This window comes from Canis lupus, chromosome 20 (genome assembly GCF_048164855.1).
Source record: "Canis lupus baileyi chromosome 20, mCanLup2.hap1, whole genome shotgun sequence".
Taxonomy (NCBI): domain Eukaryota; kingdom Metazoa; phylum Chordata; class Mammalia; order Carnivora; family Canidae; genus Canis; species Canis lupus.
In genome coordinates this window covers 50,979,342-50,992,906 of record NC_132857.1, presented here as the reverse complement: position 1 = coordinate 50,992,906, position 13,565 = coordinate 50,979,342, and the positions used below count along the sequence as shown (strand labels likewise).

Here is a 13,565-nt window from a genome sequence, read left to right as displayed (position 1 = left end):
GATGGATGTAATTGTATCTATCAAACTAAATAGAAGACTGTCAGATGACAGCCAAGATTGGATGGTCTTTAAGGGTCAAACAGAAACCTAGAGTGACCTCACTCCTCCCTTCTCACCATGCCTGTTTTCTCAGTCTTTGATGGGGACCCATTTTGCTAACCATGTGAAAACATATACAGTAACACTGTCTTTTTGCTCTATGCCAACAGCCTCCCCAGAGACCACACTCGCTTTACTTGGGCCCCGGGGATTAAGCCTGCCCGGGCCTCCCTTGTATTTGAAATGTATGATATTGATATCGGTGCTTAGGGAGAATCAGGCCTCTGCAACGAACAGATCATGCCCGGCTCCATAAAGTCTACGTTGCATGGAGAGATGTATAGGGCTGGGTGGAGAGGGGCCAAGTCAGGCTTCTGCTCTGGGAAGCGAGTATTAGGTCATGAATTAAAACAGTTTGTTTCCTGGCCTGGTCCTTCATATTCAGAACATTTCCACGGGCTGTGTAAATAGATTCCAACTTCTGAGGAGTTGTACGTTCGGCGTGGCAGGAAATCATTGTCGTCTTTTAGGTGCTAGCTGGGTATCGGCATTAGTGTTTCTCTGCCATGCTGTCTTGAACACCAGCACCACCCCCCACCCCCTTGCTCATTTATAAGCAGTTGGAATCCATTTGCATGGAGTTCCTCCAATCAGGATCATGTCCAAACCATTTAGGTTTTTTTTTTTTTTTTTTTGAGCCTTCCATACTATATTTACTGTGTTTAGTGAAAAGCTGGATTCTCCTCGTGCTAAGTAGCAAACCCATGATGGTTGAAATATTCCACTAGTTCTGCTGCATTTAGAGAAGGAGACAAAACACACAGAAGATGGAGAAAGGAGGGTTATTAAGTGAGGGACTCCATCTCCCCATCCTGGTTTGCCTTTCAGTCATTCTTGGGTAACCTGCTGCCACCGAGTCCTCCTGGTCGGTCCCATTGTCTGTAGTCCCTGCGCCTCTGATGGGAACAAAGCTCTACTGAAGGGCAGGTCTGTCTTGTGCCTTTTCCTGCAGAAATGCATGACACTTCTGCATATGCTGTGCGTTAAGCTTAACCAGGTTAACGCCCCTCTGCCTGGGCTTTTGGAAAAGAGTCCCCAATTGTCACATGGAAAGGGACATTTCAGTGCTGATTTTTATTTCCATGAGATTAAAAGTGAAACATGTAACCACAAAGCTGGTTTATGTCATCCCCCTGTCGGAGCCAGCAGTCATGCCAAAAATTAGATATTTGATAGGTTTGTGAGCGAAACAGATGCAGAAGGATGCCATTCCCACAATTTAGCCTCCTTCTTATCTTTAAGCTAGAAAGAACATTCCAGATGAAGAAAATCTATTTTATTGGCTTTAAAAAAATAGCAAAGAAAATGTAGAAATAAAAAAAAATGCTAATTTAAAACTGATGTCATTCTTGGGGACTTATAAACTGCAAATTGGTATTTCTAACTAAAAAAAAAAAAAAAGTCGTTCAAGACATGCTTACTTGATGTTTTCATTTGTGCTGCATTTTTACCTCAGCCAGGGTGTTATAATTGGGAGAAAATATCTACGACGTAGATTCACATGCTATTAGATGTGAGTGTGCAGTAGTATGTGAATATAGGCAGGAAAAAAAGTCGAGAGAAAACCATCAACCTCCAAAAGGCTAAAACATCCAAAAAGTATTCTCTCAGCTTTTTTTGGGAAGCATTTTGTGTCTCATTCTTTTTATTTAACTCTGCCAGCTGTCTGCTAAACAAATCTAGCCAGGTGGGGCTTATAACCCATGACTAAAAAACCTACCAGTGCAGCTGTCCAGCTTGCCCGAAGGAAGAATTCAGACAAATGGCAGGAACGAAAAGATTGTTTTGTTTTCAAGAAAGTAGCTACTGTACCTTCTTTGGGTTCTGTTTGCTTAAGTTAATCCATAACTTCCTAAGGTTTTATGGTGAAATAGGAAAATAATATCACCCTTTAAAATTGTTTAGCTTATTTTTATTATAATCAGTTTAATCTATTATAACTTTCCCTTAAATAAATGCTTTATTTTATGTTGCAGCCTGGCACTGGGTTGTCCTTTTCTTTTTTCTTTTTTTTTTTTCTTTTTAAGAGTTCCTGGTTGCTAAATTGCGTTTTTCTTTCTTTCTTTCTTTCTTTCTTTCTTTCTTTCTTTCTTTCTTTCTTTCTTTCTTTCTTTCTTTCTTTCTTCTTTCTTTCTTTTCTTTCTTTTTCTTCCTTCCTTCTTTCTTTTTCTTTCTTTCTTTCTTTCTTTCTTTCTTTCTTTCTTTCTTTCTTTCTTTCTTTCTCTCTCTCTCTCTCTCTCTCTCTCTTTCTTTCTTTCTTTCTTTCTTTCTTTCTTTCTTTCTTTCTTTCTTTCTCCTTCCTTCCTTCCTTCTTTCTTCCCCCCCCTCTGTCTTAGGTGGGAGCACATTATTAGTGAGCTGTGACTGAACTTTATTTCTAAATATCGCATAATTAAATATGGAGCTATTTAAAGGTGAAGCTTGGCACAGTTCATCCATGAGCAGAGGAACAGAACAGGCTTCTTTGCACTGCATCATCAGTCGACCTCAACTGTGAATTTCTAGTCAGCAAATGGGCGCTTCATTTGGTACATTTGAGCAGAGGAAGACGAGAGCTGCTCTAAAAATGATCACGTTGCCATCTGATCTACAGCTCCATTGATGACAAATCAATGCGTAAGCCACTCACTTACTTTCCCCACTTATTTGACATTTATCAATTCAATGAATCTCAAAATTTCCATCAAGCCTGCCTAAAATTCTTATTATCTCATGAAAAAGGCTGCGAGAGTTACAGCTGGTCCCGGTCTTCGGTCCCAGCACCTGTTCAAGAGATATGACACTCATTCAGGATTAGGACAGGGTGTTGACTGTAGCCAGACTTTTGTGACCCTCCACGGGGAGGTACCTGGGATGCCAGTGTGCCGATGCCCTTCAGAGAAGGAATGGCACATTCAGCAGGCTTTGACATGCAAAGGAAAGCGCTGGCTCTGCTGGTTAGCCAGCCTGATGCGTGCACAGATTTAGAAGAGAATGAGGCTGAATGAGATGGTGAGAATTTTCCTAGCAAGGGCACATGTCATTCCATAAATGGGTGAGGAGATTTGGCTAAATCTCAGCGCAGATTTGGCAAAGAGCTAGAACTAAGGGATTGGCGTATTCCGTTTGCCTTATTTTTTTTCACGTATAGGGCACGAGGAAACAATGCCTGTAGTCTGAGTTGTGCAGATCAAAATGGGATCCAGAACAAACAGGCGAAGCCAGATTACCGTTCAAGTCGCCTTTGTTTTCTTTTGTTATGTAACAAGACATGAGTGATATTGGCCTGGGTGCTCACAAACCCAAAAGAAAGCAGGCCAATTTTTCATGAGGAAATTGAGGAGCTGATGCAGAACTAACCCTCACAGCTTGTTGTTATTTAACGAAGAAGAAGTAATGGGGAATTTTTGGCAAAATTGGTATATATGCATAACAATGACGCACCACAAAAGATTAATGGCGTGACTTAGCCCTCAGAGGATTTGCACATGCATTTAAGTGTCAGAAGTAAATAAATTGTGCAAAGATGCGTTGACAAACCAGGTTAAGTGGAGTAAAGCATCACTTCCCTTCCGCCCTCCTTGCCACCCCTGAAACCCAAATCAGGTGTTCTCCTCATGACCTTTGTCCTGAAGCTATGCTTCCTTTGAGCACTTGGGCTTCAATACTTTCGACCCGTGCAAGCAGTCACCATATCGCTACTACAGGAACTTTGTGGTTAATCAGGAACAAACGCCAAGAAAAAAAAAATCACAAATATTACAAATTCAGCATCATTTGCTCTTAGTGCACGGCACTGATAAGAGAAAAGAATGAATATCCTTTTAAGAAAGAACACCCCAGACACCGTACATGTAAGATGTGGTGCTTGGTAGAAAAAACTAGAAAGGAAATCTCGTAACATTTCCTCCTTTTTCCATTCTTCCATTATGGATGCACGTGCATGTGAATCTGTTTATATTTAAATTCTCTTTAAATAAGTCTTTAAATGTGGGCAAGGGTTGCTCTATAATAGAGTGCAGACAAGCAAATCCATAATACATACATTTTCTATATTTTCTCCATTTTGAGATTGATGAATGGAGATCCAGAAGAATAAATAATTTATACTTGTGGAAACAGACACACGAACATGTGTCGGGCAAAAATGTTAGAAATCTTCATTCCTAACCATGTGGTCAGGATACACTGATATTGTAAAGCTGGAAAAGTTTTCTCCAATGTCATCTCCATTAACAAAAACATTTACGGTGGAACCAAAGATCTTTAGTACAAAGTAAGTTTGTAATTATAGGATGGTTTTCTCGCACAGACATTCAGATACGGCCTGCCCTCTTTGTACATAGCTCTTTCATGAAAAAGTGCTCATATAATAGAGCTAATCTGAAACATGGATTTAGATTTGTTATATTCCTACATGGGAAGAGGAAACCTTCTTTAGTTTTATGTCTCCTTCCTGGCATCCTACCCTGTTCTTCCAAGACCTGTACGCTGGCCTTCACGAGAATGGCCCCCCTGTTTCTAGTTCCGCATCACTACGTCAGCATCTTGCTCACTTCTAATCCCTGGGATCATGGGCTGGATTTGAGTATTTAGCCTTGAAACTATTTCTCAATGGAAAAAAATAAATTAACACCGGATCTTTATCCTGTGTTAAAAATAATTTCCTCATAAGAAGAGTGGCATGTTTTTAAAATTATTCCCTCCAAATATTTAACAAATGCAACCTATTAATAGCATATTAAAATATAAATGTACAAACTCCAGAATTTCATAGCGGAGGAGCACAAGACAGAAGGATCTCACAAGTCTTGCATCCTCCTGCACTCATTTTGGCATCGTTTCGATTATAACCCAGCACCCTAGCAGTGTTTTCTGTCTCATGCAGGTGGAAGTGAGAATCTGAGACTCATTTAACAGTGTGAATTTTCCCAACGTATCACAATTATAGAAACACCTGAGCTTTCAAACTTTTTGCTGATCGGCTCTGAAAGTTCTGCGTGTTTAAGTAGCTGCGCTGTCAGTGTATTTAACTTCTATATTTTATTCCACCCTTGTCTTTTGTCTCTTTCCCTCCCCACCTCTCTCTTCCTCCCTTCCTTCTTTCTTGGCTCCATTTCTGCTTTCTTCTGTCCTATTTCTCTTTTCTCCCTTCTTTTCTTTCTCTTTAATTTCTTTCCCTTGTTGAGTTCAAACCAAACCAAACCAAACCAAACCAAACCAAACCAAACCAAACCAAACCAACCCTGGCCTTTAAGCCAAGCTTTTCTTAATGCCCATGGGTGTCCTGAATTCTACAGAATTTCTGTTTACTCGCTAAAAGGTGAAAAAATGAAGTTCCAACCCTGCTGCCTTGTCAACGAGCGGTCACATTATTCTAGAGAAATCATATTTAATGATTTCATTTTCTGTCAAACATGTTCCCTGTCTCGCAATAATTAAAAAAGGCTACACAGCCATGCTCTTTGGGTTTAAGCAACTAACGTAATGTATAGATTTGGCTTCACCCAGCAATTGCTTATCGAGTCAGGATGGAGAGACGGAGCCTCTCAAGTGTTCTCATGTTGTACTGTTTACAAGGCGGTCCTGTAGTTCTGGTTTACAGCCCCGCTTAGATCCTGTTACAGTTATACTTAGATCTTTCTTTTGGTATAATAGAATTTAATGAGAAGGAAAGTGTGCTTTCAGTTTGCATTTTCAGAAGGATTTATGGGTAAACTCAGGGTACGTAAAACCACACTTATCCCCCAAATAAGCAAAGGATTCATTCACAGAAAGAACAAAATGTTCCTACCTGAATCGAAAAGGGATTCTTTCTAAAACATGTTTTGAGGGTATTAAATATAAAAAAAATATATTCCTCTGAATCCAACAAGTTTCCTACTTTTTGTGGAAGTCCACCCTAAGGTCGGTTACGACTCTGGTGTGCTGATCCTTTGCAAACCCCACTGCTGCAACCATGAAAGGGCGGGGCTGCGTCCTGAGACATCTGTGGACCAGAGTTGCTGGCAGGGACCACAGAGCTTTCCATTGATGTGACTGCTCCCAGCTTGGCTGCAGGAACAGTCGACCTGAGGTAACTACTTCCACATATCAACACTTGTCAGTGGTGGTCTGAGAGCCGCAGAGACTGCAGGAGGGGGAAGTACCTGCTTTGGCGACAGAGCTAACCAGCTACCCTGCCCCCCTCTGCCATCAAATCTTTCCTATGGGAGACGGAGAGGAAGCCGTGTAGGAGAAAACTGTAGAGTAATAAAGCAAAATCAATGCTTAAAGTATGGCACTGGCCGCCTTTGGTTATTGGTATTTAGCTATATACTGAGTTTCTAAAAATTCAGAGCACAGATGATTATCTAACTTTAGAAGAATTTCGTTTATCTGGGTCAGTGGTTCTAAATGCACTGTTGCGGCATGAACGCTTGTTGGGATTCTTTGGGAGATGGTTCACATGTAATTTGGGATTAATAATCGTTTTCAACTGATTTGCTGAAAAATAAATTAGAGCAGAAGATTCCAAGTTATTCCTACAATAATTTGGTCCTCACACACTCACATTCCCATTTGCAGTCTTGAGGGAATGAGGAGTGGTGGAGGTTTAGCTAGGGTCCTGGGGACCGCATAAGTCCTTAGCCATCCACCAAACCCAAAACCCAGCCCCACGTGTGAACATCGTTGGTCACGTGCTTTGTGGTGGAACAAAAGCCAAATGCTGAGATGCATTGCTTTAGGGTTTGAGTTGCTAATATATATATTTTTAAAGAGTCTATTTATTTATTTTGAGAGAGAGAGAGAGAGAGCAAGAAAGCACTAGTGAGGGGGAAGGAAGAGGGAGAGGGAGAAGCAGACTCCCCACTGAGCAGGGAATCCAATGTGGGACTCGATCCCAGGCCCCAGGATCGTGACCGGCCCCGAATACAGATGCATAACCGACTGAGCCACCCAGGTGCCCTGAGTCGCTGATATGTTTTATTTGTCTGTACGTAGTCTCATTATAATCATGACATAATAAAGAAAAGAAGTGTGATGTTGTCAATCATCTACTAATAGTGATAGAGCCTGAAAAAGATTGTCTAGTTGTTTTTTCCTCGGGCTCCATCACAACTAAACATACCCGAATGGTCAACCGTAATGCACCCTCTGACCATTTTAATTTAGATTCAAAATACAAAGTGCTGCAGAGTGCTATTAGTAGGTGGAATTATGACTGAACCTAAATGCAAAGACTGTGCACGGGCTACTAAGGCGCAGTTCTTGTATGGAGGATATATGAAGCTTCTTCTTGTTCCCATAAGCACAAAATTGGTCTGGGGATAGGCAAAACTTATTTCACTCGCTTTTGCTGAAGTTTAAAGTACTTCAATCGTAGAGGACAGATCTAGCCCCTATAGAAATTGTGAGCTGATATTATTTTACATATTTACTGAGAGATTCGTCTTATGCTTGTCCTCTTTTCTAGAAAGCAAGCTACGTGAAGACAAGGATTTCATGCTTACATTTCTGTCTGCTGGGTCTCCAACAGTTCCACCAGCACCAGCCCCAGCCTGCAGGGGAGAGTCAATAAATTCTCAGTGAGAGAAAAAAAAATAATAATAATATCAAATATTTGCTGAATAAAGACCTGAAAAAAAAAAAAAAGATCATGTGCTCTTTGCCAGGAAAGGTCAGCATCGCATGCTGACGGTCCCAGTACTCAGTGTCTCTAAAGCTTTTTGGACGTCTTGGCGTTTACAGAACCATTCAAGAGAGGTCAATGGATACAAGGCGTTGGTTTTTCTTTTCCTTGGAAAAAAAAAAAAAAAACAGAAAAATCTGATAGCATTTTCACTAGCCCACATGATACTTCTGGTTTCTTGAGGCATTTGGCAAAGGGAAAAGCACAGGTTGAACTGTTTAGAAAAAGATAAAGGATCCTTTTCTGAATTTTGAAAACTTGGGGCTTTTACACATGGTTTCAAAGTTGATTGAGCACGTAAAGCCCAATGAAGACAGATCCTGCAAAGGCAAAGAAACCCTATCTGATGAGTGCCCCAAGTGTGAACACACCACACCATAACCATGTGGAAATAATAGCCTATATCGGCATCGAAAGCTTGTGTTTAATGAGAACAGTGTCATTGTTCTCGAAATTCTAATTTGGTAAACATCTTATGGCGCTGACTCATCAGTACTGAAAATCCAATAATAAATCACCACGGCGAGTTAGCACTAATGCTGGGATTCACATCACAAAGTGTGCCACGGCATCCGCTGAAACTCAAACAGGTCGCTGAAAGGTGCATTTCATCAGCAAGCAATTTAATTCATATCAAAGGAATTTTACCCCAATTGAGTGGCAACTGGCTACTTTTGAAAGCCGTAAACTGTTGGGGGAAACGAGTTGTGTGTCAGCTCCCCATGGAAAGGTAGTCCTCTCTGATCCTGGAGGTTTTAAAAGTCGTTTCTTCCAATTCCATGGCAAACAATATGAAATAACAACCCAGTATCTTTGTATCTTAATCATGTTCGGTAACGAAGCCCTTTAGATAATTGGCACTGCTTCTGTAGTAGGCCAAACTTTCTTTCAAGTTACAAATACTCACAAAAGGTTTACATTATAAGGGGCTGCTTTGGAGATGTGCAGATTTAGTTTGTAAGTACAAAGTGAACATGCAAATTGCCTTATCTTGTGGGATTCACAAACAACCATCATTCAGATTGATTTAATACATGGCTTTTTATCTTTAAAAGTGTTAATTAGAAAATAGGGACAGTTCTCTGAACACTTAAGAGTAATAAATAGATCAAAACAGCATCCATGCTTCTGTGATGGAACTTCTGAAGGCTTTGTAAAAGGATTAATACAATTGTCAAAAAGACCACAGTATACATATTTAATAGTGTTACCAAGCTACAATTACATTTTTAGGCCTTCATAGCTAAGTTTTCCAATATTTGCTATCTCGAAAAACTGAGGTTTTGTGCCACTTCCGCACAACATTTTGGGGTTACCATCTTATCTGAATTTTTCTGTCTTGGACCTCCAAACACACGCTTCCAGAGAAGATTCTAGAACGACAAGCGATTATCAGAAGTTACTCAGCCGTTAGCGTTGCATAAAGTGAAATATTAGGAGAAAAAACAGCTGTGATGCACGCATTTTCTTCTCAATGAAAAATATCAAGCTATTTACTGAGCATTTGCCTGTGTTTTGAAATTTCCCCAGGACACTTAAGTGTGTGTACTGAAGAGTCACTCTCGGCGGCTCTGCTGTTGCGAGGCTCGGTGACTTCGGGCAGGCGACGTTATATCTCTGTGCTTTGGTTCATCGGGTAAAAATGTGCAAGACCACAGTCCCTTTCTCTTAGGGTCTTATGGTGGGGATTAAATAAGATTGTGTTGAACACTGCCTGGAACTTGAGGGAGTGTTCAGTGAGTTATGATAATTGAGGCAATGGCTCATGAATGTAGATGGAGGTTTTCACTAGGCTTAATTCTATGGTTATCCCGTCAGCAGCACTGAAAATACTTGGGAATGCCTCTTTAAATTCATCAGAAAGGCAAACATGCCCAGTACAGGGTGAGGACCCTTGATTTCCCTGTGTCAGAGAACTTGACTTTCCCTCCTCTTCATGATAAGGACTTGAGAGGCCAAACCATGGTATGAGCCACTTCCTTTCTAATGTCTGTATTTATGTTTTGTTTCATCTTTATTCAGTATTTTGACTTAACTAATAATATATGCAGGTGGCAAAAGAGTCAAGAAGTATAAAACCCACAATAAAATGAGTTTGCTAGAAAATCCAGGTTTTTGAAGCCATCATTCTAGAAATTGTCTCTGCATCTTGCTTTGTCCCTTTTGATCTGTTTCTATTTCTTTCTTTTTTTTTTTTTTTTTACAATTTTTCTCTATTAGGCCTTTTTCCTGACCGCGTCTTCCAAATCGTATCCCTCACCCCGTCTCTTATGAACTGGAGCTTCATACTCCCCAGGCCTTTGGCCTCTCGGATCGCGAACTTCCTTTGGTTTTCCCATCAAATGGCCTTGCTCTTTCTGTTCTTGGCCTGCCGATCAGCCCCTTAGTTACTCTGCTCCTTCTGGAGGACAGCTTCTGGAACCTTAACCCCCCTCTCCCCCGCAGCTTCCACTATAGTATGAATCCTTTTCACTCATTGCCTTATCCTTTCATACTTCAAGATGACAGTACAGGAGAAAGTTAAACTCTAGTGGTTGGAAGTCACTACGAATTTCTATGATTTCCCCTCCGCTGTGCCCTTCTCTTCTTTATTTCAACTTCACGGAGCTTGTTGGAGCACACTTGCAGGCCTGGCAAGATCGTGAGTGCTGTATATATGTTATCTGATGGGATTCCTTCACTAATCCCTTACTTTCTTATGCCAACCACAAGGGCAACATTATCCTCATTTTACAGATGAGGAAGCAGGTTTAGAGAGATTAAGTCGTTTGTCCAAGGTCCCATAACTTACAAGTGGCTGAGCCAGAATCCGGAAGTGGCCCGCCAGCCAGGACTTTGGTCATGGTGCGGAGCAGTGTCCCCTGGCACGTCTGCACTCCGGCGTTCCTTCAGCTGGTTCTCGTTCCACCCTGGAACCTCTGTGATCCCATCCTCACCATCATCGGGTTGGCTTCCTTCCTCATTTCCTGACAACACTGGGCCTACTCCGATCTTCCTCTTGGTCCTGCTTCCTCCCTTTCACATCTTGACGTTCAATCTGTCCATGATCACTTGCAAGCCAGAAGGATCGAGGCCATCTCCCCTATTCCTGAGTGAATGCAGACTCAGAGAGAAGACGGGCACAGTGAGCTGAGGGTGCCATTAGGACGAATGGTGGGCCTTTGGGCTCCTGTGCAGCACCCTCACCACCCCAGGCCTCTTCTCAGGCTGCAGCCAAGCCCGGGCTCCCTGCCTGGACACACTTAGTGTGCCCTCACTGCCTTCTCTTTGGCCTCTAGATCCCACAGTTTTGTGGATGATCCCTCTTTCCATTGAGTCCTTCTTTTTGTTGACAGATGTTTTTGTTTTTTATCACCTGGAGATGCAGAGAACTTTCTCTGGGCCTTACTGCTCTTTCCCGATGTCTGTCTTCTCTCCTCCACCCCCACCCCTTCTCTCTTATAGTTCAAACTTCTATCAGAGTTAGTTGTTTCCATGCACTACATTCTTTTTCACTCGTTCATGCCTTTCTACCTTGCAATTTGGCTTCCCCACCAGTTGCCCTGTATCCTGGTGGAAGCTGTTATTCCTAAAGGCATTCCTCTGCATTTCACTGCTGGATTCAGTCTCTGCAATCTGAAAGGTCTTCATGACTGTGGCCACTGGAAGCCTCTGCGGGTTTGTACTTGCTCCGGATTCCACAGACCATCCTTACCTAAGGCAGAAATTGTGAGATCTCTATCCCATTATGCTGGGAATAACCCATTAGTAATCCTTGCCCCTCTTTTAACCTTGACTTTACTAAAAATTCTGCTATTACCTGATTTCTGACTATTTTCCTTCGTGTAATAGAATCAATTTTTTTAAAAGATGTATTTATTCATGACACACACACACACACACAGAACACAGACAGAGGGATAAGCAGGCTCCTTCAAAGGGAGCCTGATGCGGGACTCAATCCTGGATCCAGGGATCAGGCTCTGAGCCAAAGACAGATGCTCAACTGCTGAGCCACCCAGAGGTCCCTAGAATCAATGTTTTAGAAGCTGCCTAGAATCTCGTGTCCTGTAGTATTTGGAGCTTATCTTGTCACTGTCATTGTCCATCAGGGAGGAGAACCCACCCCTACATTGCAGCCTAATCATGAACGTTCTCCTAACTCTTGATAGATGGACACCTTTGACATGGGCCTCCACTCTCTCTACCTTTGGGATCTCTCATTATCACTTTGGATTCTCCAGCAGGACACTTAATTCTGAACAGTGCCAACTGTTCTTGAAACCACACTTTAAGTTCACTAAATCCAATGAACTTCCTCCCAGCACAGCAAGTAAGCCTGTCCTCTTAGTGGCATGGAGAAGTCAAAATGTAGATTCCATATTCTTCTGGAGCGCTCATGCCAGTGTGGGTAACTGGATCAACTTGGGGTTGTCATAGGAACTATATCATTTTCAGGTTCTCTGCATCATTAAATCCTCCTGCTTGTTCACACAGGCTGCCCCCATCTTCCCACTTTTATTGCCTGTTATAACAACTCAATAGGAGTTCACTTTTTCTTTTCACCAGTTCCTCTCATAATACCCTTCCCTTTGCTTTCAGCCATTTCTCCCTTGGGACTCCCATTTATTTCTATAACTTCATTTTGATACTCTATACGTACAACTCTCTGCTCTGGAACCTTATTATTTAGATATCCCAGGAAACATTTATGTTAATACATCCAGAAACAATCTGATATTTTCTGACTCCATAAAAAAAAAAAAATCCTAGCGTCTTTGCTGCTCCACCCCACTACTATTAGGAGAACTACCATTCTTCTAGTTATTAAGATAAAACTTGTGTGGTAATGATTGATTTCTTTTACTTTGTTGCTTCCACATCCAATCAGTTATCAAATCTAGCTACTTTTTTTTCATTGTCAAGTGCATCTTGGCTTTCTTCTTCTTCTTCTTCTTCTTCTTCTTCTTCTTCTTCTTCTTCTAATTCTAGACATCACTATCCTGGTTATTTCTTTCTTGAATGCCACATTAGCTCACATGGCTTTTCCTGGCTCTGACTCTACCTTTCCTGTCACTGCCCTTTTGTAGGGCAGGGTTCTGATTAAATGAGATGCTATCTGCAAGAATTACTTTATAATATCTGTTTGCTATATGAATATTAGTTTATCTTATTATGTCACCGAGTTGCTCAAACATCATTAAATTTTCCCCAATGCCTACTTAATAAAGATGAAATGCCACCATCTGTTTTTTAGGATGCCTTATAACAATGTCCAAATTTATCTTTCCAGACATTTTCTACTAATCCTTATGGATTTTTTTTTCTATCCAGCTGAAAATCTTGCCATTTGTTGGATACATCCCCAGCACCTGCACTATGTTTGTGCCTTTCTACCTCTCCTCCACCACTGAATTGTCTCTTCCCCAGTGAGATGGAAGTTAGCTGAACAAATGATATCTGGCATTCTTTGGTAAAAGATGACTGTCATTAATTAAGTTTTTGGGTTCGGCACAGGTCTATCTATTGATTTTGCATTTTTCTTTTGGGTCATATTTGAACATTAAGTCATAATCCTCCTTTATCCACATGGTTATCTTCAGCAGATAGAAAATAATAGGTATTGACCATGTAGGGAAAAAAAGAGTTGAGGAAATTAGTTGATGATAAACTCAATATGAGCTGAGAGTATAATGCATCTATTAGAAAGCTAGCAAGATTAGGTTGCATAGATTTTAAAAACATCTATTTTGTGGGAAATTACAATCCCTTGATTCTCAGTATTGCTTGGTCTATTCTAAGATATTATGTCTGGTTTGCCCATTTGAGGAGGAGC

At 41.2% G+C, this 13,565-nt stretch overlaps 1 long non-coding RNA gene across 5 annotated transcripts in view; it reads left to right on the top strand.

Moving 5' to 3' along the window:
• The window catches only part of LOC140612128 (uncharacterized), a 46,288-nt gene extending 38,305 nt beyond the window's left edge, over positions 1-7,983 (top strand). For 3 of the 5 annotated variants that reach the window (XR_012013440.1, XR_012013436.1, XR_012013435.1), the window contains one exon: positions 7,535-7,983. This is a non-coding gene — a long non-coding RNA (uncharacterized lncRNA). Of the gene's footprint in view, positions 1-5,974; positions 6,155-7,534 lie in introns of all 5 variants that reach the window. The other 2 variants (XR_012013439.1, XR_012013437.1) reach the window with 1 other exon arrangement.
• The last annotated feature ends 5,582 nt before the right edge of the window (positions 7,984-13,565 follow it).